Source organism: Balaenoptera borealis, assembly GCF_965194805.1.
Source record: "Balaenoptera borealis genome assembly, chromosome: 10".
Classification (NCBI taxonomy): domain Eukaryota; kingdom Metazoa; phylum Chordata; class Mammalia; order Artiodactyla; family Balaenopteridae; genus Balaenoptera; species Balaenoptera borealis.
Genome location: NC_138874.1, coordinates 98,065,429 through 98,092,475, shown reverse-complemented (window position 1 = coordinate 98,092,475; position 27,047 = coordinate 98,065,429). Strand labels below are relative to the sequence as shown.

At 33.3% G+C, this 27,047-nt stretch overlaps 1 protein-coding gene across 8 annotated transcripts in view; it reads left to right on the top strand.

Moving 5' to 3' along the window:
- Nucleotides 1-27,047, top strand: part of LOC309636184 (uncharacterized protein) — a gene marked incomplete at its 5' end in the record, with an annotated part of 720,691 nt that overhangs the window by 484,759 nt on the left and 208,885 nt on the right. For 7 of the 8 annotated variants that reach the window (XR_014249272.1, XR_014249273.1, XM_082408527.1 and 4 more), the window contains one exon: nucleotides 16,154-16,202. The exons of the other annotated variant lie outside the window; for it this stretch is intronic. The remainder of the gene's footprint in view (nucleotides 1-16,153; nucleotides 16,203-27,047) is intronic. 8 annotated transcript variants of the gene reach the window in all.

Genomic DNA, 27,047 nt, shown 5'->3' with positions numbered 1-27,047 from the left:
TATACAAGTCAGTATCTGCTTACACAGTTTCACTGATCTTACTTTAGTGGAGGTGATGTATTGCTTGCTTTTTCTGATCTGTAAATCTAGAAACAAACACATTACCCCACTATGTCAGGATATGGTTCACTTATTCCTGTGTTTGTATGTTCTTGTGCTTTTATGTTTGGAAGGGTTTAATTTATGGGAAAACACACTTATCCTTAAAACATCTGCCCAGTTACATACAATTTCTCATAATCTGTATGGACCAGTTGCTCTCATATTTGTTATTTAAAAATTTACTGAATAAGTTGACACTTTGACTCTGTCACCTGTCAGATTGGTGTTTCTCTGGCTAAAGTGGTATGCTCACTCCTTCCCTTTGCCCTAAATCTCTCTTGCTCCAGTGACTGGTATCTTGGGAACATCTCTTTGAATCTGGTGAGTGGGAATGAGCACTAGTGTGTAACTCAGGAGACAAGTTGTCTCCCAGTTATTCTATCCTCAACTTGCTGGGTGGTTTTGGGAGATATCTCTAAATCTGTGAACTTCAAGATCTTTTTTTAAAAATTTTTTATTGGATCATAGTTGCTTTACCTTCATGTGTCAGTTTCTGCTGTACAGCAAAGTGAATCAGCCATACGTATACATATATTCCCTCTTTTTTGGATTTCCTTCCCATTTAGGTCACCACAGAGCACCGAGTAGAGTTACCTGTGTTATATAGCAGGTTCTTATTAGTTATCTGTTTTATACCTAATAGTGTATGTGTGTCAATCCCAATCTGCCAATTCATCCTGCCCCCCATTCCCCCTTGGTATCTACACATTTGTTCTCTATGCCTGTGTCTCTATTTCTGCTTTGCAAGTATGATCATCTATAGAATTTTTCTAGATTCCACATATATGCGTTAATATATGATATTTGTTTTTCTCAAGATCTTTATCTGAACAGTGAGACAATAAACCTGATTTGTGTAACTCAGAGTTATTATGATGCCTCAAGAGACTAATAATTGTGAAAGATAATTTTATTATTTCACAGACATGGATGCCATTTCATCTCAACTTTAATCCTTTTGGTCTATAACCATATTTATATTGTTATCATTATTGATATTGTTGTTATTGTTATCATCATGCATAATAAAGCAAATCCAATAATACCAAAAGCTCCATGATAAAAAGTCCCCACCACATTGAACCCCAGCTGTAACCTCACTACCTGGATGCAATCAATTTTAACTATTTTTCTTTTTTTTATGTCTATATCACAACATTACTATAGTTTTTCTATGTTTCTACGTCTTGATTAACTTCATTCATTCTATTTATATTCTATATTTTCCCATACATGTTTTTCAAAATGCCCTTCTTCCCCCTATATCAACACAAAGAAACTGAGTCTGAAGAAAATAGAGACATTTTCTTCTTTTATTTCTGAGATCCAGGGATCTGGTGCAGGAACAGCATTTCTCTGAAACCAAAGGGCAGCCTGCTGCTCTCAGTAACTTCGGGCCCTTTGAGAGAATGCCTTCAATAGGTTGTTTATTTATACTATTGTGAGACAGAATGTGAAAAACCAGTCAGAACCTTCTGAAAAGTATATCCCAAAGTCATATGAGAAATGTGCTGCACATTAAATTAGTCACAATTTGATGGTTTTTGAGCTTCAGTGAGTCTGAGTCTTCTTTGACTTAATTTTTTTTTTTCATTTTTGTACCTCTAGTTACCAATATTAACATACATATTTGGACTTGAATTCCTGTAACTATCAAAATAAATGAGATGAAACACAAATTTTATTGTTTCTCCTGTTGCCTCTGGTTTGTTTTAGAAACCAATTATTCACAAAATGTGGCCTTTCACTGTTTTCCTTAGGGCTAAGTGGCTAAAGACGTGGCATCAATCGATGCCTTATTTTTACCTGGAATTGCATAAGAAGAGGATCCCTTTAGACCTGGAAGAATTGGGGGGGAAAAAAAACGTTTTCATAAGGAGAAATGAAAGGATGGTTTAAATTATGCAAGAAAAGATTCAGGGAAAATTAATGACCATTGTGGAGAAAGTAAGATAGCCCTATTTACTGAATATTACTCAATACAAAGAAATAAATATTTCACCTGGATGCAAGCAAAAAAATTCTTGAGGCACCTATTTTAATTTATAAGAATTCTGCTATAGAGGAAAGCTTAGCAAAAACACCTTCATCAAATTAAAAGTTTAGGATAAAATATTAATTAAGGGATACATTAGCTGGTGTAAAATCGTCCTTTTAGCTATTTAAAAGCTGCTCTTGTAATAGGGGCTTAATTTCTCCAGGATTTTATAAAGAATGTTGATAGAAAGTGACTACGGCTTTATGCACAGGAGGAAGCATATGACATGAAAAATATGCTCTTTTACTTGAATAGGTTCTTTTTTTACTATTTTCAACATGCTTTCATATTTAGTCTCCAATTTGAATCTCATGAGACCTCCATGAAATGGAGCTAATATGTGTGTCCATATTTTGTAGATAAGTTTCACAGACTGATTGACCTGTTCATAGTCACAAATGAATCAGTAACTAAGCCTAGACTAGAATCCATTTTTCTTTATCCCTCATCTCTATGATATTTTTATAAGAAATAAAGCTCCATTTGTAGCTGGAAAAAACACAGCATCACATTCTCTTTTTTCATTAGCCAATCCTTTAACTTTCTTCAAAGTTACTTGAAATTTCATTTCTGCAAGATTCTTGTAAGTTCTCTTATTGCATGATATCTCCCATAATTGATGAGGATATTCGGGAACACCTTGTTTTACTATTATTGATTACCCAGTTTTGCTTTCTTCTCCTCCTACCCCCCTCCCCCCAACCCCCCTTCATCCTCTTCCCCCATCTCCTCTTCCTCCTCTTCCATAGCTTGTGACCACCACAAAGCAAGAATGGAGAAGGCAATGTAGCTTAGGTATTTAGAGCTTGGGTATATAATTCAATCAAACCTAGAATTAAAGCCCATTCTGACACTTTACATGGATAACGTTTTATAAGTTATATAAACTCTAAGCTTCATATACCTCATCTATAAAGTAATACCGGCCTGTAATTAACATTATATTTTGAAAATTCCCCACCCACCACTCATTTTGGTGGGCTGTCAATCATGGAACCTTACTCTTTGACCCTCAGAGTTGGGCATATGACCTGAACTGGCCAATAACGGAGCTTCATTCTCCCAGTTATGACAGTTGGCTAAAGGATAGACATGTGATGCAAGCAACATGGATCAAGACACTGCCTTGAAACTTCCTTGCTTAAAAATGCAAGGGAGATTCTCCTTGATAGTTTTAAGTATTTATCTTCTCTGTCACATGGAGGAATCCTGTTCTTACAATGGAAATCCCCTTCTTTAAGGTCAAAACATAAAGATAAGTAAGGAGAAAAAAAAAAGAGTAAGTAGGTGCTGTATGTAATGCCTAATCCATTTTCACCCACCCTTCCCAGTGCCTTGACATAATAAAAACCTCCTATTGCTTTTATTATGATTTTATTTTATATCATATAGCTAGAATTTGGCTTCTTTTGATTGCATTTTGGAGAATCTTAAATTTACTTTTTATTTTATATGGGAGTATAGTTAATTTACAATGTTGTTAGTTTCAGGTGTACAGCAGAGTGATTCAGTTATATATATATAAAAAATATATATATACTATTATATAAAAAAATATATATATATACCATATGTATATATATCCATTATTTTTCAGATTCTTTTCCCATACAGGTTATTACAGAATATTGAGTAGAGTTCCCTGTTCTATACAGTAGTTCCTTGTTGATGATCTATTTTATATATAGTAGTGTGTATATGTTAATCCCAAACTCCTAATCTATCCCTCCCTCTACCATCTTTCCCCTTTGGTAACCATAAGTTTGTTTTCTATGCCTGTTTTGTAAGTAAGCTCATTTGTATCATTTTTTTTAGATTCCACATATAAGTGATATAATATGATATTTGTCTCTGTCTTACTTCACTTAGTATGATAATCTCTAGATCCATCCACATTGCTGCAAATGGCATTATTTCATTCTTTTTTATGCTGAGTAATATTCCATTGTATGTATGTACCATATCTTCTTTATCCATTCCTCTGTCAATGGACATTTAGGTTGCTTCCATGTCTTGGTTATTGTAAATAGTGCTGCAATGAGCATTGGGGTGCATGTATCTTTTTGAATTATGGTTTTCTCCAGATATATGCCCAGGAGTGGGATTGCTGGATCATATGGTAGTTCTATTTTTAGTTTTTTAAGGAACCTCCATAGTGTTCTCTATAGTGGTTGTACCAATTTACATTCCCATCAGTGGTGTAGGAGGGTTCCCTTTTCTCCACACCCTCTCCAGCATTTACTGTTTGTAGACTTTTTGATGATGGTCATTCTGACTGGTGTGAGGTGATACCTCATTTGATTTGCATTTCTCTAATAATTAGTGGTGTTGAGCATCTTTTCATGTGCCTCTTGGACATCTGTATGTCTTCTTTGGAGAAATGCCTATTTAGATCTTCTACTCATTTTTTGATTTTTTTTTTTTTAATGTTGAGCTGCATGAGCTGTTTATGTATTTTGGAGATTAATTCCTTGTCAGTCACTTCATTTGCAAATATTTTCTCCCATTCTGTGTGTTGTCTTTTCATTTTATGGTTTCCTTAGCTGTGCAAAAGCTTTTAAGTTTAATTACATCCCGTTTGTTTATTTTTGCTTTTATTTTTATTACTCTAGGAGGTGGATCCAAAAAGATATTGCTGTGATTTATGTCAAAGAGTGTTCTGCCTATGTTTTCCTCTAAGAATTTTATAGTATCTAGTCTTACATTTAGGTCTTTAATCCATTTTGAGTTTACTTTTATGTATGGTGTTAGAGAGTGTTCTAATTTCATTCTTTTACATGTAGCTGTCCAGTTTTTCCAGCAGCACTTATTGAAGAGACTGTCTTTTCTCCATTGTATATTCTTGCCTCCTTTGTCATAGATAAGTTGACCATAGGGGCGTGGGTTTACTTATGGACTTTCTATCCTGTTCTATTGATCTATATTTCTGTTTTTGTGCCAGTACCATATTGTTTTGATTACTGTAACTTTGTAGTATGGTCTGAAGTCAGGAAGCCTAATTTCGCCAGCTCTGTTTTTCTTTCTCAGGATTGCTTTGGCTATTCAAGCTCCTTTGTGCTTCCATACAAATTAAAATTTTTTTTGTTCTAGTTCTGTGAAAAACGCCACTGGTAATTTGATAGGAATTGCACTGAATCTGTATATTGCCTCGGGTAGTATAGTCATTTTGACAATATTGATTCTTCCAATCCAAGAACATGGTATATCTTTCCATCTGTGTCATCTTTGATTTCTTTCATCAGTGTCTTATAGTTTCTTGACTAATGCATTATGTTGTAAGGTCATGGTAAAAACTGAGCTAAGTAACATATACTAACTATAATGCCTGGCCCATGGCAGTATAACTAAAAAAAGAATTACGAAATTATTGATAATATTGATAAGAATACTTTGTTTATTTTTATTTCTATAAAACTTTCAGGACAGCCTGAAAGAGTTGCTCACTCAATGATGTTTGATGACTTGCTTCCTTTCCTTTGTAGACAATGAGAGGAATGATGAGTTATAATTGAGATATAACTTTGACTCACTTGCATAAAATAATCATCCATGATTACTTCCTTTTTAATTCATTCTTATGATAGACAGTTTAGTATATCAAGATCACAGAACACTCTATTAATACAAAAATCAGCTACTTCCCTATATAAGTATAGTGAGCAATTGGAACTTGAAATAAAAATACATAACATTTAAAACAGCTGCCCAAAATAAAGAAAGTAGTACCTAAATATAAATCTAACAAAATACATACATGATTTTATGCTGAAAGCTATAAAACTCTAATGAAAGAAATCAACATTGATCTAAATAAATGGAGAGATACCCCATGATTATGGATTTGAAATCTCAATGTTTTAAGGTGTCAGTTATTCCAAATATGACCTGTGGAATCCATGTAATTGCAGTAATAATCCCAGCAAAGTATTTTGTGGATATAAACAAACTGACTCTACTGTTTATAGAAAAGACAAAAAACTTAGGATAGCAAGCACAGTACTTGAGAATAAAAATAACTTCAAGTATACACACTACCCAATTTCATAATTTATTACAAAGTTACTGAAATCGAGACAGCATAGTATTATTTACAGAATAGACACACAGATCAATGAAATAGGATAGAGAACCCATAGATAGAGCCACACAAATATAATCTACTGATTTTTCACATTGGAGCAAAGACAGTTCCGTAAGGAAAAGATAGTCTTTTCAATAAATAGTACTAGATCAATTGGATGACCATGGGCAAAACAGTGAACCTAGACATAGAGCTCATACCTTTCACCATAATTTATTCATAATGGATCATAGGTCTAGATGTAAGACACCAAATTATAAACATAGAAGAAAACATTATAGGAGAAAATCTAGGTGACTTTGGGTTTGTCAGTGAGTTTTAGATATATCAAAATCATGATTAATGAAAGAAAAAAGTTCATAAGTTAGACCTTATTGAATCAAAAAATCCATTCTGTTAAACACTAAGAGTGAAAAAAATAATCCACAGACTGGGAGAAAATATTTGCAAAATGCATATAGGTAAATAACTTGTATCAATATTATAAAAAGAATTCCTAAAGCTCAACATTAAAAAAAGACAATTGAATTAAAAATGGGCTACTGATCTGAGCAGTCACCTCACCAAAGAAGATACACAGATGGCAAATAAGTATGTAAAAGATGCCCAATAGCGTTTGTTATTACAGAACTGCAAATTAAAACAACAATGAGATTCTTGTACATATTAGAATTTCTAAAATCCAAAAGCTGACAATACCAGCTTTTGGGGAAGATGCAGAGCTACAGAACTATCATTCATTGCTGGTTGGAATGTAAAATGATATACCCAATTTGGAAGACAGTTTTGCAATTTCTTACAAAGCTAAACATTGTCTTATCATACATTCCGGTAATTGTACTCCTAGATATTTACCCAACTAACTTAAAAAACTTATATCCACACAAAAATGCACACATGGACATTTATAGCAGACCTATTTATAATTGCCAAAACCTGGAAACAACGAAGATACACTCCCCTAGTTGTGTAGATAAACAAACTACAGTATATCTATATAATGGAATATTTTTAGTAATCAAAACGATTGAGCTATCAATTCAATAAAAATGAGTGAATTAGGTTTTCCTGGTGGCAGAGGGTTAAAAATCTGCCTGCCAATGCAGGGGACACGGGTTTGAGCCTTGGTCCAGGAATATCCCACATGTCACGGAGCAACTAAGCCTGTGCGCCACAACTACTGAGCCTGTGCTCTAGAGCCTGCAAGCCACAACTACTGAAACCCATGTGCCATAACTACTGAAGACCACACGCCTAGAGCCCATGCTCCTCCACCACAATGAGAAGCCCATGCACTGCAACAAAGAGTAGCCCCCGCTCGCCGCAACTAGAGAAAGCCTGCATGCAGCAAAGCAGCCAAAAATAAATAAATAAATAAATAAATTCATTAAAAAAATAAAATAATGTAAAAAAAAAAATGAGTGACTCTTAAATGCATATTGCTAAAAGAGAGAAGCTAGTCTGATAAGGCAAAAGACTGTATGATTTTGATTACATAATATTCTGGAAAATGCAAAACTATAGAGGCAGTAAAAGTATTAGTGGTTTCCAGTGGTTCAGGAGAATGGTAGGGTTGAATGTGAAACACAGTGGATTTTTTAGGATGGTGAAACCCATTTTTGTCAAAACACATTGAACTTTTTAACTCAAAGAGTGAACCTTGAGGTATGCAAATTTTGAAAAATTCATTTAATAGATAAAGGGAATTCCAAGATGGAATTCAGAATGTGCCACAACAATCTAACTCTACTACAAGTGTATGAAACAACCATATTGAAGGCAATCATGGAGGAAGTCTGACCTAAGTAACTTTGGAATCCAGTGGGGTCTGTAAGACGAAGGGAAAAATAAACTATATGAAAGACTGTTTTCTAGTTGGTAAAGTGGTTTCCCACAAGCATACTGGATAACAATTCTGTATACTGAAAATCAAAATTAAGTAAATAAATGGTGGATGGTGGAAGTCAATTTTCTCAGTATTGGAGTAAAATTTACAGATATGCGATTAGAGGAGACTGGAATAACCATTATAGCAATGGATTAGAGTTGGAGACCTCAGTATGAATTAATGTTTAGCTTAATATAGGTAGAGATAATTACATATATAAATATTTATAGAGATGTGTATCTAGATGATACATGTTTTCTTACTACGTACATGTTTTCTTACTATGTCAGCTGAGAGGGGCTAGAAATAGCAAGCATACACAGCACCCATATCTTGCTTTCAATACCATTCTTCATTGAAAGCAACCAGGGTTCCTTAGAGAAAGGCCTGATTCTAGGATTGCGGCAGGAAATATACAAGATAAAGCTGGAGCATCTTATAGTGCCAGGAAGTAATGAAGTGCTCAAAAAAAAAAAAAAAACAAAAACATAATGATGGGTGTATATCAAAGGAACACAGGAGTCAAATGAAAGAGCTTCCAAAGGCCAACGTTGAACAATTTGAACAATAAAATAAAATTGTTTTGGATTATAATCTAAAGTATGAAATAAATATCCATGAATCTGTAATGGTATAAATAAATGAATAAATATTTGAGGGAGAATAAACAAATTTCCCATGCTGAAGAACTGCAAATAATGTATGTAGATACTCCATCCTCATTGAGGGGAAGCACACTCCCCAATTCCTTAAGTGTGAGCTGTGCACAGTAACTTCTTTCTAAAGAGTATAATATGGAGAAGTAAAGGAAAAAAGTACAAACGTGTAGTGGAGAAACCTAACCAACACTACCTTGGCCATGTGACCAAGGTCAACATCAACAGTGATAAGGTATGTGGATAGCATATGTACCCTTGGTATGATGTGATGAATATGGCACTTTGCCTCTGTCGTCTTCCTCCCAGAAACTTATACCCCCAGTCTAATGATGAGAAATAGATCAGACAATTTTTAATTGAGGGCCATTCAATAACATACCTGGTCAGAACTGTTCAAAACTGTCAAGGCCAACAAAAACAAGGCAAGTCAAAGAGACTGTAAGAGCTAAGAGCCTAAGGAGACATGACAGCTAAATACAATATGGTATCTTGGTTGAGATCCCAGAACAGTGAGAAACCATTAGGTAAATACCAAGGAAATCTTAATAAAATGTGAACCTTAGTTAAGAATAATGTATCAGTATTTGCTTATTAGTTGTGACACGTGTATCATACTAATATAAGATGTTAATAGTAGGTATAACTGGCTGTAGGGTATATGGAAACTTTCTGTATTATTGTATTTTTTAGTCTAAAACTTTTTAATTGTTAAAAAATTAACTTCTGAAAGTTAAGAAGTAGGGATAAGATTTGAATGGCCACTTCATTAAAGAAAATATACAAATGACAAATAAGCATATAAAAAGATGCTGAACATCCTCAGTCATTAGGGGAAATCAAATTAAAAACTGCTGTGAGATACCATTACACATTCATTAGAATAACTAAACTTTAAAAAGAAAGGAAAAGCCAAGTGTTAACAAGGATATGAAACAACTGACGCTCTCATACATCTCCGGTAGCATTGCAAAATAGAAGAGCCACTTTGAAAAAGAGGTAAACAAATTTTTAAATGTAAATATACACCTAACAAAAGACCAAGAAAATTCCTAGATATTTACACAAGAGAAGCGAAAGACTCATTGAATTTTCATAGCAACTTTATTCTTAATATCAAAAATTGGAAACAGTCTAAATGCTCATGAACTGATGAATGGATAAGAAATCAGTTGTGACTGGCTCATTCATACTGTAAAATCCCACTCACCTAGGAAAACACTGTAACACAGATGAATTTCAAAAGAATTTTGCTGAACGTAAAAAATAATAATAATAATAATCAGGTGTATTTAAAAATTGACTCACTTATATTCTGCTTATAAGAAGGCCACTTTAAATATAAACACACCATCAGTGTAAAAGTAGGTGGGAAAAGATATACCATGCTAACACTAATAATAATATATCTGTAGTAGCTATATTAATATCAGAAATTGTTAGAGCAAAGAATATTACCAGGAATAAATAGGGTCATATAATGATAAATAGATAATATATCATGACCAATGGAGTTTACACCAGGAAGTCAATGTTGGTGTAACATATGAGAACTAATTATTGTAATTCACCATGTTATCAGATTTACAATAAAAGCCACATGGTTACTTCAATAAGTGCAAAAAAAAAAACAAACTTTGGACAAACTCACAGATGTATTCAATAATAAAAACTATCAGCAAACTAGCAATAGAAAATGTACTCAGACTAATAAAGGGTATGAATGAAAAGAACTATAGCTAACATCGTGTGAAATGATAACTATCTCATAGTTTTCTTATAAAATTGAAATCACAGCAAGGGTTTCCACTATCACCACTTCTATTCAGCATCAGATTAGAAGGTATAGTAAAATAGTACAAGAAAATGGAATGAAAGTCATCCAGATTAGAAAGGGAGAAGTAAAACTGTCATTATTTATAGAACATCACACAGAATCTCAAAAATCAATAAAAACTCGTAGAGTTAATACATGAGTTTAGCAAGGTTACAAGATCAATGTACAAAAATCTATCATATTTCTACATAGTAGTAACAAATGTCAGATATTTTTTGTTAAGAGATACTTTGAAATAAACCTGATAAAAATATTTGAAAGTGCTATGCACTGAAAACAACAAGTTACTGTTTAGAGAACACCTAAATAAATGTAGATGGATACTGTGTTCATGGATCAGAAAATTCCATATTAAGGTATCAGTCCTTTCAAGTTGATCAAAATCCAATGAATGTTAATTGAAAAATGCCAGTTGGCTTTTTATTTTTTTCTTTGAGATTTCCTCCCCAGAGATAGTGGAAAATCCAACCAGGTAGAGAATAAAATCTGGTTCTTACCCTGAATTATCACTGTTGTTTTCAAATAAAATTTTGAAGTATGGGTCACTATGTGTTTGCATAAGATTGAAAGCAAAGATATTGTGCAGAAATATATAAGTATAAGAGATCAAAGCAAACAGCAGTTCAGAATTTAGTCAAACAAAATGAGTTTTGGGAAAAGCTCCAAAAACAGATGTCAATGCATATTAAATGTTCAAAGTCTTGGCAGGCAATAAGTCAAGGCAAAACTCTAGACATCTAAGCATTGTGATTTGATCCAGGTTTAATTTTAAAGTATATGTCAGACATAAATTTCTTATTTAGAGAAATTTATCAAATTAGAGGTGATTGACTCCAGGAATAAAATGATGTAAGCTGCAGCCTTGATAACTAATTGAGCTTACCTGACATAACAGATTTCTCACCAGCTCAAATTCAATTATATTCTTATTTATAATTTGCCATTCACTTATGGTGTTTAGAAATATCCCCTTTGTGGAGTAATTAACTATGGTTGGTATGAGAGAATATATGAAAGACCACTTTGAAGAGATATGTTGTGAACTCTACTTATTGGAATTTAGTATAGTTGATTCCCATTATTATCTTAATTTTTACTATTTTGTGAATAATTAAAAATTCTAATATATACTTATTAATATTTTATAATATAAAACTTCATAACCCTAATGCTTATCCTTGGGACATAGGACTAGGTGAAGTGTTCTTAGATATGATAACTAATGCATAACCTCCCAAATAAAAATAAAAAAGATAAATTAGACTTCATCAAAGTTAAGCCTTTTGCATTGAAAAAGACCTTATTAAGAAGATAAAAAGACAGACTATACACTGGGATAAATGTTCTACAAACCACATATCTAAAAAATTCCTATGTATAAAATATAGAAAGAAGTCTTAAAACCCAGTAGTAAAATAAAATCCAATTATAAATGGACAAAAGACATGAATAGTCATTTCACCAAAGAGAAGAGAAACGATCTATGCATCCCTGGAGTCCCAAAAGAAGAGAGGGAGAAAGGGGCAGAGAGCTTATTTAAAGAAACAATGGCTGAACACTGAAGTAAGTCAGAGAAAGACAAATACTGTATGTTATCACTTACAGGTGGAATCTAAAAAAATAAATGAGTGTAACAAAACAGAAACAGACTCGGATATAGAGAAAAAACTAGCATTTACCAGTGGGGTGAGGGATGGGGGGAGAGGAAAGATAGTGGTAGCAGACAGTTTGTATGTTTTATACATACGAACAACTATGCATAAAATAAATAAGATACAAGGATGTATTGTACAGCACAGGGAATATAGCAATATAGCCAATATTTTATTACAAGTTTAAATGGAGTATTGTGTCACTGTGTTATATACCTGACACTAATATAATATTGTAAATCAACTACACTTAACTTAAAAAAAGAAAAGAAAGAATGACTGAGAACTTCCAAAATCTGGGGCAAGATTTGGTCATTCAAGTTCACAAGGCTCACAGGTCCCCAAACAAAGTCAATTTAAGGATATATTCCCCAAGACATAACAAAACTGCCTAAAATCAAACACAAAGAGATAATTTTTAAAGCAACAAGAGAAAAAAAAATTCTCACCTACAAGGAAACTGCCATAAGGCTATCAGCAGATTACCTAGCACAAAACTTGCAGGCCAAGAGAGAGTGGGGTGACATAGTCAAAGTGCTGAAAGAAAAAAAGGAAAAAAACCTGCCAACCAACAATACTTTACTCAGCAAAGTTGTCTTTCACAAATGAAGGTTGAGGGAAAGACTTTCCCAAACAAACAAAAGCTGAGGGAATTTATCACTACTAGACCTGCATTACAAGAAATGCTAAAGGTAGTTGTTCAGTTGAAGCAAAAGAACACTAACAACATGAAAATATAAAAATTTCAAAACTCACTATAAAGGTAAGAATGTAGTCAAATTCAGAATACTCTAATACAGTAATGATGGTATGTAAATCGCTTTTAACTCTAGTATAAAAGTTAAAGGACAAAAGTATAAAAAATAACTCTAGCTAGAATAATGTTTTAATGGATATGCTATATATAGAAGATATAAATTGTAATATCAATAACATCAAATGTGCTGGGAGAAGTTAAAATGTGGAGTTTTTGTATGTGGTTGAAGTTATCAGCTTAAATTAGACTATTATATCTATAAGACATTTTATGTAGGCCTCCTGTAACTACACATATAAAACCTGTAGCAGAACACAAAAGACAAAGACAAAGGAACCAAAGATTACCAGTACAAATATATCATCTAATAACAAAAGACTGCAAAAGAGGAAGAAAGGAACTACAAAACAGTCAGAAAACAATATGATGACAATAATAATTAAATGCAAATGATTAATTCTCAAATCAAAAGACATAGATTGGCTGAATAGATGAAAACAAAACAAGACCCATCTATGTTCTATCTCTGTGACAATCACTTTAGATTTAAGGACACACACAAGCTGAAAGTAAAGGGATGGAAAAAATTATTTCATGCATATGGTAACCAAAAGTGAGCAGTAGTGGCTATACTTAAATCAGACAAAATAAACTTTAAGTCAAAAATTGTCAAAAGAGACCAAGAAGTTCACTATCTAATGATAAGTCAACTCACTGAGAAGATATAACAATTATAAATGTATATGCACCCAACATTGAAACACATAAATATGTAAAGCATGTATTAACACAAATGAAAGGAGAATTGATCAACAATACAATAATAGTAGGGGATTGCAGTACCCCACTTTCAATATTGAATAGATGATCTAGACAGAAAATGAATAAGGAAACAGTGGAAGTGAATGAAACTATAGATCAAATAAACTTAACAGACATATATTGAACATCCTATCCAACGGCAGAGTACATCTTCATTTCCAACACCCATGGAACATTCTCCACGATGGATCATATATTGGGTCACAAAATAAGTCCTACCAAATTTAAGAAGATTGATATCATTTCAAGTGTATTTTCTGACCAAAATAGTGTGAAACTAGAATCAATAATAGGAGGAAAAATAGAAAATTCATAAATATGTGGAAGTTTAGAAACACACTTCTAAACAACCAGTGGGTCAAAGAAGAAACCAAAAAGGTAATCAAAAAATAACTTGAGACAAATGAAAATGGAAATTAACCACACCAAAACTTAAGGTGTGCAGCAAAAGCAGTTCCAGTTGGGAAGTTTACAGCAATAAAATGCCTACATTAAGGGAAAAAATCTCAAACAACCTGACTTCACACATCAAGAAATTCGAAAAAGAAGAAAAAACTAAACCTAAAGTTAGAATAAGGAAGGAAATAATAAAGATCAGAGCAGAAATAAATGAAATTGAGACTAAAAAACAAAAGAACAGATCAATGAAACTAAGTTCTTTTTATTAAAGATAAACAAAATTAAATTTTTAGCTAGACTAACAGGACTCAAAATTATAAGTGAAAAAGGAGACATTACAACTGACACCACAGAAATATAAAGATCATATGAGACTATTATGAACATATAATGCCAACAAATTGGACAACCTAGAAGAAATACATTCCCGGAAAAATAAAACCTACCAACAGTGACAAAGAAAAAGAAAATATAAACATACAAATAATGAGAAAGTATATTGAGTAAGTAGTCAAATCATCCCCCAAAATAAAAGTTCGGGACCTGATGACTTCACTGTTCAAGCCTAACAAACATTTAAAGACAAGGCCAGCATTGCCCTCATACCAAAGTCAGATAAGGACACTACAAGAAAAGAAAAGGATAGACCAGTATTCCTTATGAATATACATGTAAAAATCCTAAAAAACAAACAATACCCCCAAACCCTAACAAACTGAATTCAACAGTATATTAAAAAGGATTACACACCATGGTGAAATGTGATTTATTCCTGGGATGCCTAGATGGAACACAAATCAAATGTGATATACCACATTAAAGAATGAAGGACAAGAATCATATGATCATCTCAATAAATGCAGAAAAATTATCAGATATGTATTTTGAAAATAGCTTCTCCGAGTCCATGCCTTGTCTTTTCATTCTCGCAACAGTGCCTTCTGTAGAGCACAAGTTTTATATTTTAATGAAGTCCAGTTTATCAATTTTTTTCTTTCATGGATTATGTCTTGCTGTTTTGTTCATTCTTTTTAATTTAATCATTCCTTAGGGAAATTTTTTTTTCAGGAATAATATTACTAGATGAGAGCTTTGGAACACTAAATAGGACTAGTTAAATTGATAAGAATTCTTCCCATAGATTTTAGATTCCAGTGGTGTCATTTGAGAACAGCAAGGGATATATGATTTTCTCTATTTTTAAAAGAGTGAAACTGAGAAAATTTAAGTAAATTATACTAGGATAAAGTCATTCAGTGGTGAAGCCAGGTTTACAAAAGGCAAAAAGCCGAAAACTTTTTGTCCTGAGATTTTTCACGCTAAACCCAGAGAAAATAAGTAGATCTTTTAGTGTTTGCTCATTTTATTTTGCTTAACAGTGATTATTGATTACTTTCTAATGTTTATAATATTTCTAAATTTGATTACCCAGACTTTGAGGGAGAATGTTGAGAGGAGAGAAAAGAAACTTTTTTCCACCATCCTTGAGGAATTATTTTTGTTTTCCCAAACTAGGTGGATAATTTGGTTGAAGCCTCAAGACTAACATTTTCTTAAATTTCTTCAATAAATCTATAGTTCTGTGGCATGGATCTACGATTAAAAATCCATATTTTAATTGAAGAGGGTGGTGTTCTACAGACTTGAATGGCCCCAGCTTGTGTCTCAAATATATATGGGAATGGATGTTCGGTCTATTTCAGCCGTGATTCAATATGTGACCCCACTGTGTGTGATAATAAGCAGTTATGATTTTCTTTATGCAAATCTCTTTCCGTCTTTCCTTAATAATAATGGTTTTGTTAATGGTTTAGTTCTGACATGCCCTCTATTACAGTTATTCAAAGGAGAGGTTTAAAAAATAGTATTTTCTCTTCACTCTCTTCCAGGTGACTTCATAATTGGTTTATTATTTTTGCAGATGTCATACGGGAAATTTCAAGGTACGAGCCAACAAAACATCAAAGAAGGTAATAAAAGTGGACTTTTTTATTGAGTATTCATTGTGTAAAAAAAATATATGTTTTATATCAACTGCAGGTACAGTAGATTATCAGTCAAGCATATTGTAATTTTATAAATTGCATGCCAATTATTTGAGATATAAATTGATCTTTTTGCTTCATGGGGGAATGGGGGGCGTTTGGAAATTAATTTAGTAGTAGTCGTAAATCAAGCGTTCTTTTAACTTCATTTTCAAAAAAGTCATGTAATTACATTTTCTTGCCTTTTTATATGATTTCATGGGTTTTAAAGTGTTTGACTATAATGTTGGGTAGAAAGCCAGCCAGGTACTATTATTCTGAGAACCATGCTGAGGAAACTGAAGTTCAGAGAAGTAAAGTGATTTATTATAGTGTCAGTCAGTCTTCTGACTCCTAATCCTCTATGCATATTCTACTACCAGAGAATATCTTGGATACAGAATCCCTGATGTAGATGCAAGTTAAAGATGTTTCACTTCTTTAGAGGACCATTTCCAACACCCAAATCTGTAGGAATACAAAAGATTGATCTTGTATGGATTCTTTTTTATTTCTTTTTTTTTTCATTTTGCTCCATAATACTTTGTTTTTATGAAAAGAATCATTGGAAGTTGTTACAGGAAAATTCTTAGTTTTAGAGTTGGGGATAGGCCATAGAACTCATGAAATTCAATGACCCATCCTAGGTAAAAGTCTTTCCTACATCCTTCTTGAGGGATAAATTTCCTGCCTTCGACAGAAGGTTTCTAAAGACGGGGTGATATATTTCCATTTTTTGAAATTTCTGAGTTTAAGACATTTTCCTCTTAGAGCAAGTCAGTATTTATTTCCTTCTACTTCTAATGGTCTCAGGTTTGCCATGACACGTGTATGAATAGATATGTTAGTTTTGTGACAGGATAATTTATTTAACTGATTTAATATTTCACTTTGACTCAAAAAATCTTATAAATCTTCACCTATTGATACCATTATTTCTGCTAGCTCATCTTTTCCCTAAAAGTACCTTGGCCCTAGAATAAACTGCCATAGGGAAAGGTGTCCAGATTTCTCATCAAGCTGGTCATTTTCAGTTTTTACTAAACTTAAAATTCTTCAAGATTTGTCAAGCCATAACTCTTCTCAAAGTTCAGCTAATAGCCTAGAAGTAGGTGTGATACTTAACGGTGGGAAGGAATGGAACTTACTTAAGGAGGCTGTTTGGGGAATGGCTGCCCAGGGATTCATATTTCATCATGCTCTTAGTTGTTCTGCTGTTTTGTACAGTAGAAGGAGATGGAAAAACTGGTACAGAGATGTGGAATGAATTTAGGGAGAGTGATTTGGAACTCTGCTCTTCCTCAAACAAATGATTAAATAGAAGTTTTCAGTCAGAAATAAAATTTATTGTACTGGCAAGGGACATATCTCATGGTTAGTTAATAACATAATTGTCTTGTATCTAGGAAAATTATATAGCTCATTAAACTTTTATGGGGAAATAGACACAATAATAACACTGCAGAATAATTGCATTCTTAGGGCCACAAGAGCCCAGTGGGAGTCCAACCAAGTGCATCTAAGGAACCAACTCTTATTGACTTGCATGCATCCCCACTCTGCCTCTCTAAGGAATCTCCTGCCCCTGATATTGATATTATAAGGATAAAAGCCATAAGAAATATGACAAACCATAATTAGGAGTGCTGCAACCTGAAGTCAAGCTAGCTTCACTTTTGGGTAAAGTCTGGGGTAGTGAGTGCATGTTTACTTAGTAGATAAAGATGAGATCACAAGAAAGAAATTTGGATTGCACTGAGCACATAGGCTAGAGATCTTCCAGGGTGTTGAAGACCTATTTAAACATCCACTGACTTTAGTACATAAATTACATGTCTTAGAAATCTCTCGTCTCAGTATTTCAGCATGATGTCACTGTTGCATGGAAGGAAATCTTTGAGGGAGCAGCCATTTTAATGTGAGGATCTGTGGCTACAAAAAATGACCAAGATGGGTAACTTGGGTGAGTGTGTGTTAGAAAACTATCTCTTGAATCTGGATACTGATATGAAGCACCTGACTATGCTGTACTTTAGTCCAGAATAGATTTAGGAAACCAATAATTATATCCACTTCAGAAAACAGGATTTGGAATATATTCTTACTGACTTTTCTGAACATAAGTGGAATCAATAATTTATTGTAAAAATATGGAAGATAAAAAAGGAAAAAATGAAGAAAAAATATGTGATATACATATATATGTAACTGAAGAAAAATACTCAGTAATCATTTTTTTCTGTAGACCCGTCCATTGCTTTTTTTGTTTTTAATGCTTATGCATGTGTACTTTATCTGGAGTTAATGTTATAAAATTGATGTTCCACAGTTTCCACTCTTTTGTAAATTGGTTTCTCACTTAACACTTCATGCATGTTTTATGTTATTAAATATAATTTCAGATCTTGATTTTTTGAATGAGGTATAACTGATATATAGCACTGTATTTGTTTCAGGTATACAACATAATGATTAAATATTTGTATACATTGCAAAATGATCACCACAGTAAGTCTAGTTGACATCTATCAACTTACATAGTTACAAATTTGTTTTTCTTATGATGAGAACTTTTAAGACCTACTCTCTTAGCAACTTGCAAATATGCAATAAGGTATTATTAACTATAGTCACCATGCTGTATATTACATCCCTGTGACATTTATTTTATAACTGGAAGTTTGTGTCTTCTGGCTCCCTTTACCCATTTCACCCCCTACCCTCCTGCATCCAAAAACCAACAATCTGTTCTCTGTATCTATGAGCTTGTTTTTTTTGAATTTTGTTTTTGTTTTGTTTAGATTCCACATATGAGTAAGATCATAAAGTATTTGCCTTTCTCTCTCTGACTTATTTCATTTAGCATAATGCCCTGGAGGTCCAACCATGTTGCTGCAAATGGCAAGATTTTATTATTTTTTTGGCCTAATAATATTCCATTGTGTGCATGTATGTGTGCGTGTGTGTGTGTGTGTGTGTGTTATTTATTTTTTCTTTATCCATTCATCTACTAGTGGATGCTTAGGTTGTTTCTATACCATGGCTATTGTAAATAATGATGCAATGAGCATGGGGTCCATATATATTTTCTAGTTAGTGTTTTCATTTCCTTCAGATAAATACTCAGAAGTGGAATTGCTGGATCATATAATAGTTCTATTTTTCATTTTTTGAGGAACCTCCATACTGTATTCCATAGTGGCTGCACCAATTTTTTGTACATTCACACCAACAGTGCATAAGGATTTCCTTTTCTCCACATTCTCACCAACACTTCTTATTTCTTGCCATTTTTGATATTAGCCATTCTGATAAGTGTGGGGTGATATCTCATTGTGGATTTGATTTGCATTTCTCTAATTAGTTGAGCATCTTTTTGTGTCTACTGACCATCTGTCTTTCATCTTTGGAAAACTGTTCAGATTTTCTGCCCATTTTTAATTGGATTGTTTGGTTTTTTTGCTATTGAGTTGTATGAGTTCTTTATATATTTTGGATATTGACCCCTTATCTGATATATAATTTGCAAATATTTTCTTCTATTCAGTAGGCTGCGTTTTCATATTGTTGATGGTTGCCTTTCCTGTGCAGAAGCTTTTTACTTTGATGTAGTCCCATTTATTTATTTCTGATTTAGTTGCTTTTGCTTTTGGTGTCAGATTCAAGAAATCATCTTTGCAGTTGAAAATCTGAATATAACTTTACAGTTGGCCTTCTGTATCCACGAGTCTGCATCCATAGATTCAACCAACCATAAATCATGTAGTACTGTAGTATGTACTGAAAAAATGTCTGTGTATAAGTGGACATCACAGTTCAAATCCATGTTGTTCAAGGGTCAGCTGTATATTGCAAAGTTGTAGTAATCAACAGTATGGTATTGGCATAAAAACAGGCACTTAGATCAATGGAACAGAATAGAGAGCCCAGAAATAAACCCATGCATGAATAGTCAATTAATTTTCAATAAATGAACTAAGAATGTAAATGGGGAAAGGATGTTCTCTTCAAGAAATGGTGTTGGGAAAACTGGCCCCCTACGTTACAGCATACACAAAAATCAACTCAAAATGTATTGAAGACTTAAACGTAGGACCTGAAATTGAAAACTTCTAGAAGGAAATGGGAAAAGTGGTGGATAATCTCCTTGACTTTGGTCTTCCCAATTATTTTTTGGATTTGACACCCAAATCAAAGACAACAATTTAAAAAAATTAAAAGTGGAATTATATCAAAGTAAATTTCCACATAGCAAAAGAAAGCATCCACAAAATGAAAATAGGTTTGTGGAACTGGAGGAAATATTTGCAAACCACACATCCAATACAGTGTTAATATTCAAAATATACAGGGAATCATATGACTCAATAGCTAAAAAGCAAATGATGCAATTAAAACAGCAAAAGACTTGCATAAACAATTCTCAAAAGTAGATATACAAATGGACAACAGGTACAAGAAAAGATGCTCAACATTACTAATCATCAGAGAAATGCAAATCAAAATTATAGTGAGATATCATCTCACACTTACTAGGATGGCTATTATCGAAATGATGAGAGATAACAATGCTGGTGAGGACGTGGAGAAAATGAAACCCTAGTACACTGTCAGTGGGAATGTAAACTGCATCTGGGTAAATGGATAATGTTTAGATGATCAAGAATTTTCAGCGTGTGAGAATTCTTGGCTGGAATTTTTCACACAGACTCAAATTGAATCACTAATCTCAGATTTTAGCTTGAGCCCAGGAGGTATTGTATTCCTCACAATGAAAGTTTCCTTGATGTCTTTTTCCATTTAACACTCTTGATGTGCTCCAAGGGGATCTTACCCTTGAGAAAAGATTTTCTTTTACATTTGTCTTTAATATTTTTATATTGTTTGAATTATTTATAATAAGCAGGTATCATTTGGATACATAGTAAAGTGATATAAAACAATATTGAAATTTAGATGTGGTGTGCTTCTCCACCTTTCAAAGTGTTTGGTTAAGTGCTCTATCTGGCCTTCTTCTGGCCAGGACGTCTTTTCCCTCATCCACTAGTTTTGTAATCTCTAATTTGTAATTTTGCATAGGTAAGTAGAACCACAAAGTTTTCTTTTCATTTCCTTCCTTTTTCCTTCTTCCTTCATTTTAAAAAATTTCTTGCAGTTATTAAACATTGAGTCTGTGTGACATTTTCTAAACTTGCAGCAGACGCACTATGTAGAGAATAATAGGGCTCAAAATTTGCCTCTTTTATAAATAAGTTTTATATCAACATTCTTGACTGAAAATATTTGCTGACTTAATGGCATTTATTGTATTTTTGATATAATAATGGTAGGAGAGTAATCATGCTTCCTAGGAAAGAAGAATTGCCTAACAAGTAAAATGAGATGTAAGTATTAGTATTAATTGTCAAAATAGTTTCTGTGTATTTTTGCTGAATAAAGTGTCAAACTTAGAGAAACACTTTATTTTCCAATGAAAGGGATAACAAAATGTTTGTTTTAATGGGCTCATAAGAATCACTGTGGGATTGGCATATATACACTAATATGTATAAAATAGATAATGAATAAGAACCTGCTGTATAAAATTTAAAAAAAAAAACAGTAAAGTCTAGGAAAAAAAAAGAATCATTGTGTATGGGGATAGTCCTGCTATTATTTAATGGATGGAAGAAATTGGGGGGAGGGAGTGGAATTGCTTTCCCTTCTGGTTTTATTCTTGACTCACTTGAGGAATTACTTCAACATCCTTAACATAGCTCCTCCCCCCACCCCCAAACCAAGTGTTAGATGAGACTAGCAATAACTGACCATTATTGAGTATCATTCAAATGCATTATCACTTATTCCCCAGCTTTATTGAGATATAATTGACATATAACATTTTGTAAGTTTAAGATGTACACCTAATGATTTGATATATGCGTATTTTGTGAAATGATTACCATAATAAAGTTAAACACATCCATCACCTCACATATTTAGAACTTTTTCTTTTTTTCTTTGGTGAGATCTTTTAAGATCTATTTACCTTCTTAACAACTTTCAAATATACAATAAATATACAATACAGTATTGTTAACTATGGTCATCATGTTACTATTGCTTTTATTCCCAATGGATGAAAATTTTACAGTGAGAGGCACAGAAAAGAACTGTACAATTCAATGAGTTCTGATAAATATATGCACTTACAACCTTCACTAACTCAAGATATATAACACTTCCACCATGCTAGAAAGTTCCCTCAAACCTCTTTTCTGTTATCCCCCACACCACAAGCAAACTCTGTTCTGATTTCTATCACTTTATATTAGCTTTTCCTTATTCATATAAATCGAATCATATATTGTATATCATCTTTCACCAGAAATAATGTTTTCTGAGGTTCATCTTTATTGTAGAATTTGTCACTTGTTCTTTTTTAGCTGCTACATAATATTTCACAATGCACATATACCACAATTTATTTAGTAGTTCTCTTCTTGATATACATTTCTTTACAGGCTTGGGCTACTATAAATAAAGCTACCATGGAATCATTGCACAATTCTTTTCATGAACAAATGTTTTCACTTCTCTTAGGTAAGCATTTAGGAGTTCAAATGAAAGGTCTTAGGGTAGAAGTATATTTTACCTTGTAAAGAAACCACCCAACATAAAAAGTCTAGTTATTCCACATCCTCAATAATATTTGGTATTTTCCCTCTTTTGAATTTTAACCACCCTACTGGGTATGAAATTGTATTGTACTGTATGTAGCATTTCCCAGGTGAATAATGATCTAGGGCTTTCTCTGTAACAGTCTGTACCTCATTTTCTTTGTGTGATGTGTTTAAAATGTCATGTCTTATACTGCTGTGAGGATTAGATGAGATAATGTGTATACAGACAGTGTCTGATACCTAATAAGAGCTTAGTAAATTATAGATCGAAGAATACCTCTTCAGACTGGAATGCAAATCTGTCACTCCTCCTTTTCTTTAATATCCCATCGTTTATGATTTTTTTCTATGCTCAGCCTTCCTGGAAGAGAGTTGATTATTTCTGTGTCATCTGTAGTTTCAAAGCATAAGTGATACCCTTTGAAAAGAGTATGATTTATTTTACTCTGTGTGTCAGGGCTGCTTCTCTGCTTTCTTATTCATTCGATATTCACTTTGGGAAACACAGAAGAATTGAGACAGCTTACTTGGGCAGCATTATCAACTTTTTGGTTACTTTTTTTAACCAAGCAACTTTATGCAAATATTTCTGAATATAAGCTGTACAGTATTTCTATGTTTGCATTGGATTTCAGTCTGTCCTGTTATTTTGCCTCCTGAAATGTGCTATCTCACTACCTTTGCGTTTTATGCAGCTGTGTATACTATATGATCACTGCTTTAACCATTGTAACACCATAGTTATTCAAAGTTTTGTTTCAGATTTGGGGGCATTGGGTGTTATGAATTAATCAGCAACTCTCTGTGCTTGAGTCTAAATGAAAATTCCAGTGAATCTTTCACTAGAATAAGGCTTTCTCTTCAGACACTGCTGTAGCTAGAAATTGACAGCTGATGAGAGGGAAAGGATGAGCAAAGCCAGAGGGGTGACTTTTGTTAAAGGGGCCAAGGAGATGACAAAGGAAGTACTGGAGAATGGTAAAGAAAGATCTCTCTGATCATCTGGAGGGGGTGCAAGCAAAAAGGCAGAGAATAATTGTTTAGCGACAGTATGTAGAAAAGAGTGGAAGATTTTATAGTCACATACTGGAATCTTCCTCTAGTGATACAAAACTATTTGGGGAGAATTCAGGCCAGAGCAAGTCCATCTTGCACCAGAGGACAATAAAAGAGAGACAGTAATAATATTATACGGAGCACAATACAGAATTGTGATTACAAGTCCATCCTGGAGTCATTAGTTTTGCTATTTTCCTGCTGTGAACCTGAAGGCAAGTTACCTCTGAGAGTCTTGGTTCCCTCACTGAATATGGAGAATAATATTAGTTTCCACCCACAGGGTTGTCCTGTTTAACAGAGGAGGTAATGCGTGTAAGTCACAAGCATGTAGGATGTAGAAATTGTGTGATGCATTTTAGCCACTGAAGTTAATGTGTTTGAGGGTCAATTCTACCCTAAATGCTGCACCAGGACTTTTCATACATTATTGTATTTAATTCTTCATTTTATTCTCTAGTAGATGTTATTTCTCTCATTTTGCAGTTGAAGAAACTGAAAGAAACTAAACAACTCTTTGTCAAGTCTTGTATGTCTTGGATGTCTTTTCACCATGTTCCAGGTTGCATCAAATATAAAATAAGGCTCTATTACACATTTATAGCTACCTACCTATGTTACCGATAACAGTATCTCATCAATTTAGGTGAGAAATTTGAAGAAAAGAGATAGAACAAGGGGAAGTGTACTGCAAGTGTTAGACATATTTAAAATATCTAGATAGGTATAGATATAGATGTAGATAGATATTTAGTCTCCAGAGGCCATAAAATACCATAATAATTGCAGGAAGAGGAAACCATCCAAATTGATTTACTGGTGAAGGATTCAATGTTTAGTTCTTATGCAATTGTTCCTTCTCTTAATACAAGTGAGAAATAAAAGGAATCCTCAGGGATTATCTATTTCACGTTTTAGTTTAGACTTATAACTATCTGAGGCATTCAAAAAAGTTGATTTTCTCTACCTGTGAACATCTCTAGTGATGAAAATATCACTTAAAATTTAAGTGTGGCTTCTGATCCCTTTAGGATGTATAAAGTCACAAGAAACTTAACAATGATAACTTGTCAGATAAGCTTCAAAAACGTAGATTTTTAAAAACCCATCAGAGAGACAAGGCTGTAAATAAAACTAAATGAAAGTAACTCCATAAAAGAATGAAACTTTTCTAGAGAGAAGAAACCTATGGTTATTTTCATTCCTGGGGACATGGCAAGAGGCAGCAAGATCCCACCATAAAAGATGCTAAGGAGAATCCATCCAATATTTAATGTTATATATATATGTGTATATATAAACATAAAATATATATTGTATATGTAATATAATTTTAAACTTTAAAAATAAACCTTTAATTTTAGAATAGTTTTAGATTTACTGAAAATGTAAAAAGTTAGTACAGAATTGCTGTATGCTCCTCTCTTTGACTGTTAGCTTCTAACTTTTTATGGTATATTTATCACAACTAAGGAAACAACTTTATTCAATTTTCACTAGTTGTTTCCTATTATTCTTTTTCTGTTCCAGGGTCTCATCCAGAATAATATATTTTGTTTTCATGTCTCCTTAAATTTCTCTTGATTGTGAGAATTTCTCAGATTTTCTTTGTTTTGATGACCCTGGCAGTTTTCAGGAGTACTTGTCAAGTATTTTACAGACTACCCCTTAATTGGGGTTTGTCTGATATTTTTCTCATAATTTAATCTGGGTCATGGGTTTCTGGGAGAAAGACGATAGAGGTGAAATACCATTCTTATCATATACCAAGAGTACCTGTTATCAACATGACTTATCACTAATGATGCTGACCTTGATCATATGGCTGAGTGAGGCAAGTGTTTGCTAGGTTTCTAAACTATAAAGTTCCTCCTGCTTTTTCCATATTCTACCCTTTGAAAGCAAATTGCCTAGTGTAGTCCTCATTAACCCTTGTGTGGTTTGGGGAGTTAAGCACCACCTATTGGAGAGAAAATATCTATATAAATTACTGGAAAGTCTTCTGCATGGGAAATTTGTGTCTTTTCTCCCATCTATTTATGATTTAATAATTTATATCAATATGGATTCATGGATATTTATTTTATACTTTGGATTATGATCCATCACTACATTATATATATGTTAACTTTCATAGTTCCAGCTGTGCCCCTGGATGCTCTTCCAGGTAGGCACCTGTAATCCTTTGACATGCCCCTACCCTTTTGTTTCTTGATCACTTCTTTAATTTCTGGCATTACAATACTTTTAACATTTTACTCTGAAATATTTTTAGATTTCTGGAAAAACAGCACAGATAGTATAGAGTTCCCTTACACCCTTCATCCAACTTCCCCTATTGTTAACATTTTACATAGCATGTTACGTTTACCAAAACTAAGACACTGACATTGGTATAATACTATTAACTAAGCTAAAAACTCCATTGACGTTTCCCCAGATTTTCTTCTGGTGCTTTTCTTCTTTTCCAGAATCCAAACTAGGGTACCCCATTGTATTTAGTCCTTGTGTCTCCTTAGCCTACTCCATTCTGTGACAGTTTTTATGTCTTTTCTTGTCTTTCATGGTCTTGACACTGTTGAAGACTAGTGGTCAGGTATTTTCGTAGAGTGTCCCTCAAATTTGCTTCGCCTGATATTTGTTCATGATTAGACTGAGGTTATAGATGTGGGGGGGAGAATACCATAGAAGTGAAGTGCCCTACCTATAATATCATATCAGGGAATACATAATATATATCAGCATGATTTAATACTGGTGTTGTTAGCCTTTGTCATCTGGCAAAGGGTGTATCTGCCAGGTATCTCCCTGTAAAGTTACTATTTTTCTCTTTACATACTCTGTTTCTTAGAAACAAGTTACTAAGCCCTGCCCACACTCCAGGAGAAGGAAAGTAGCTCCATATCCTGAAAGTAGTAGTATCAACAACCAACACAGAAATTATCAGTTTTGAGGAAGACTTCTGTTCTTCCTTTCTCCTGCCTTCTCAAAAATGAGACCTACTGCAATCTCTTGCACAAAGCTTCTGGTGACTAGTTGGGAATATTTGCAGGAAATTTGGCATGTGGAGAAT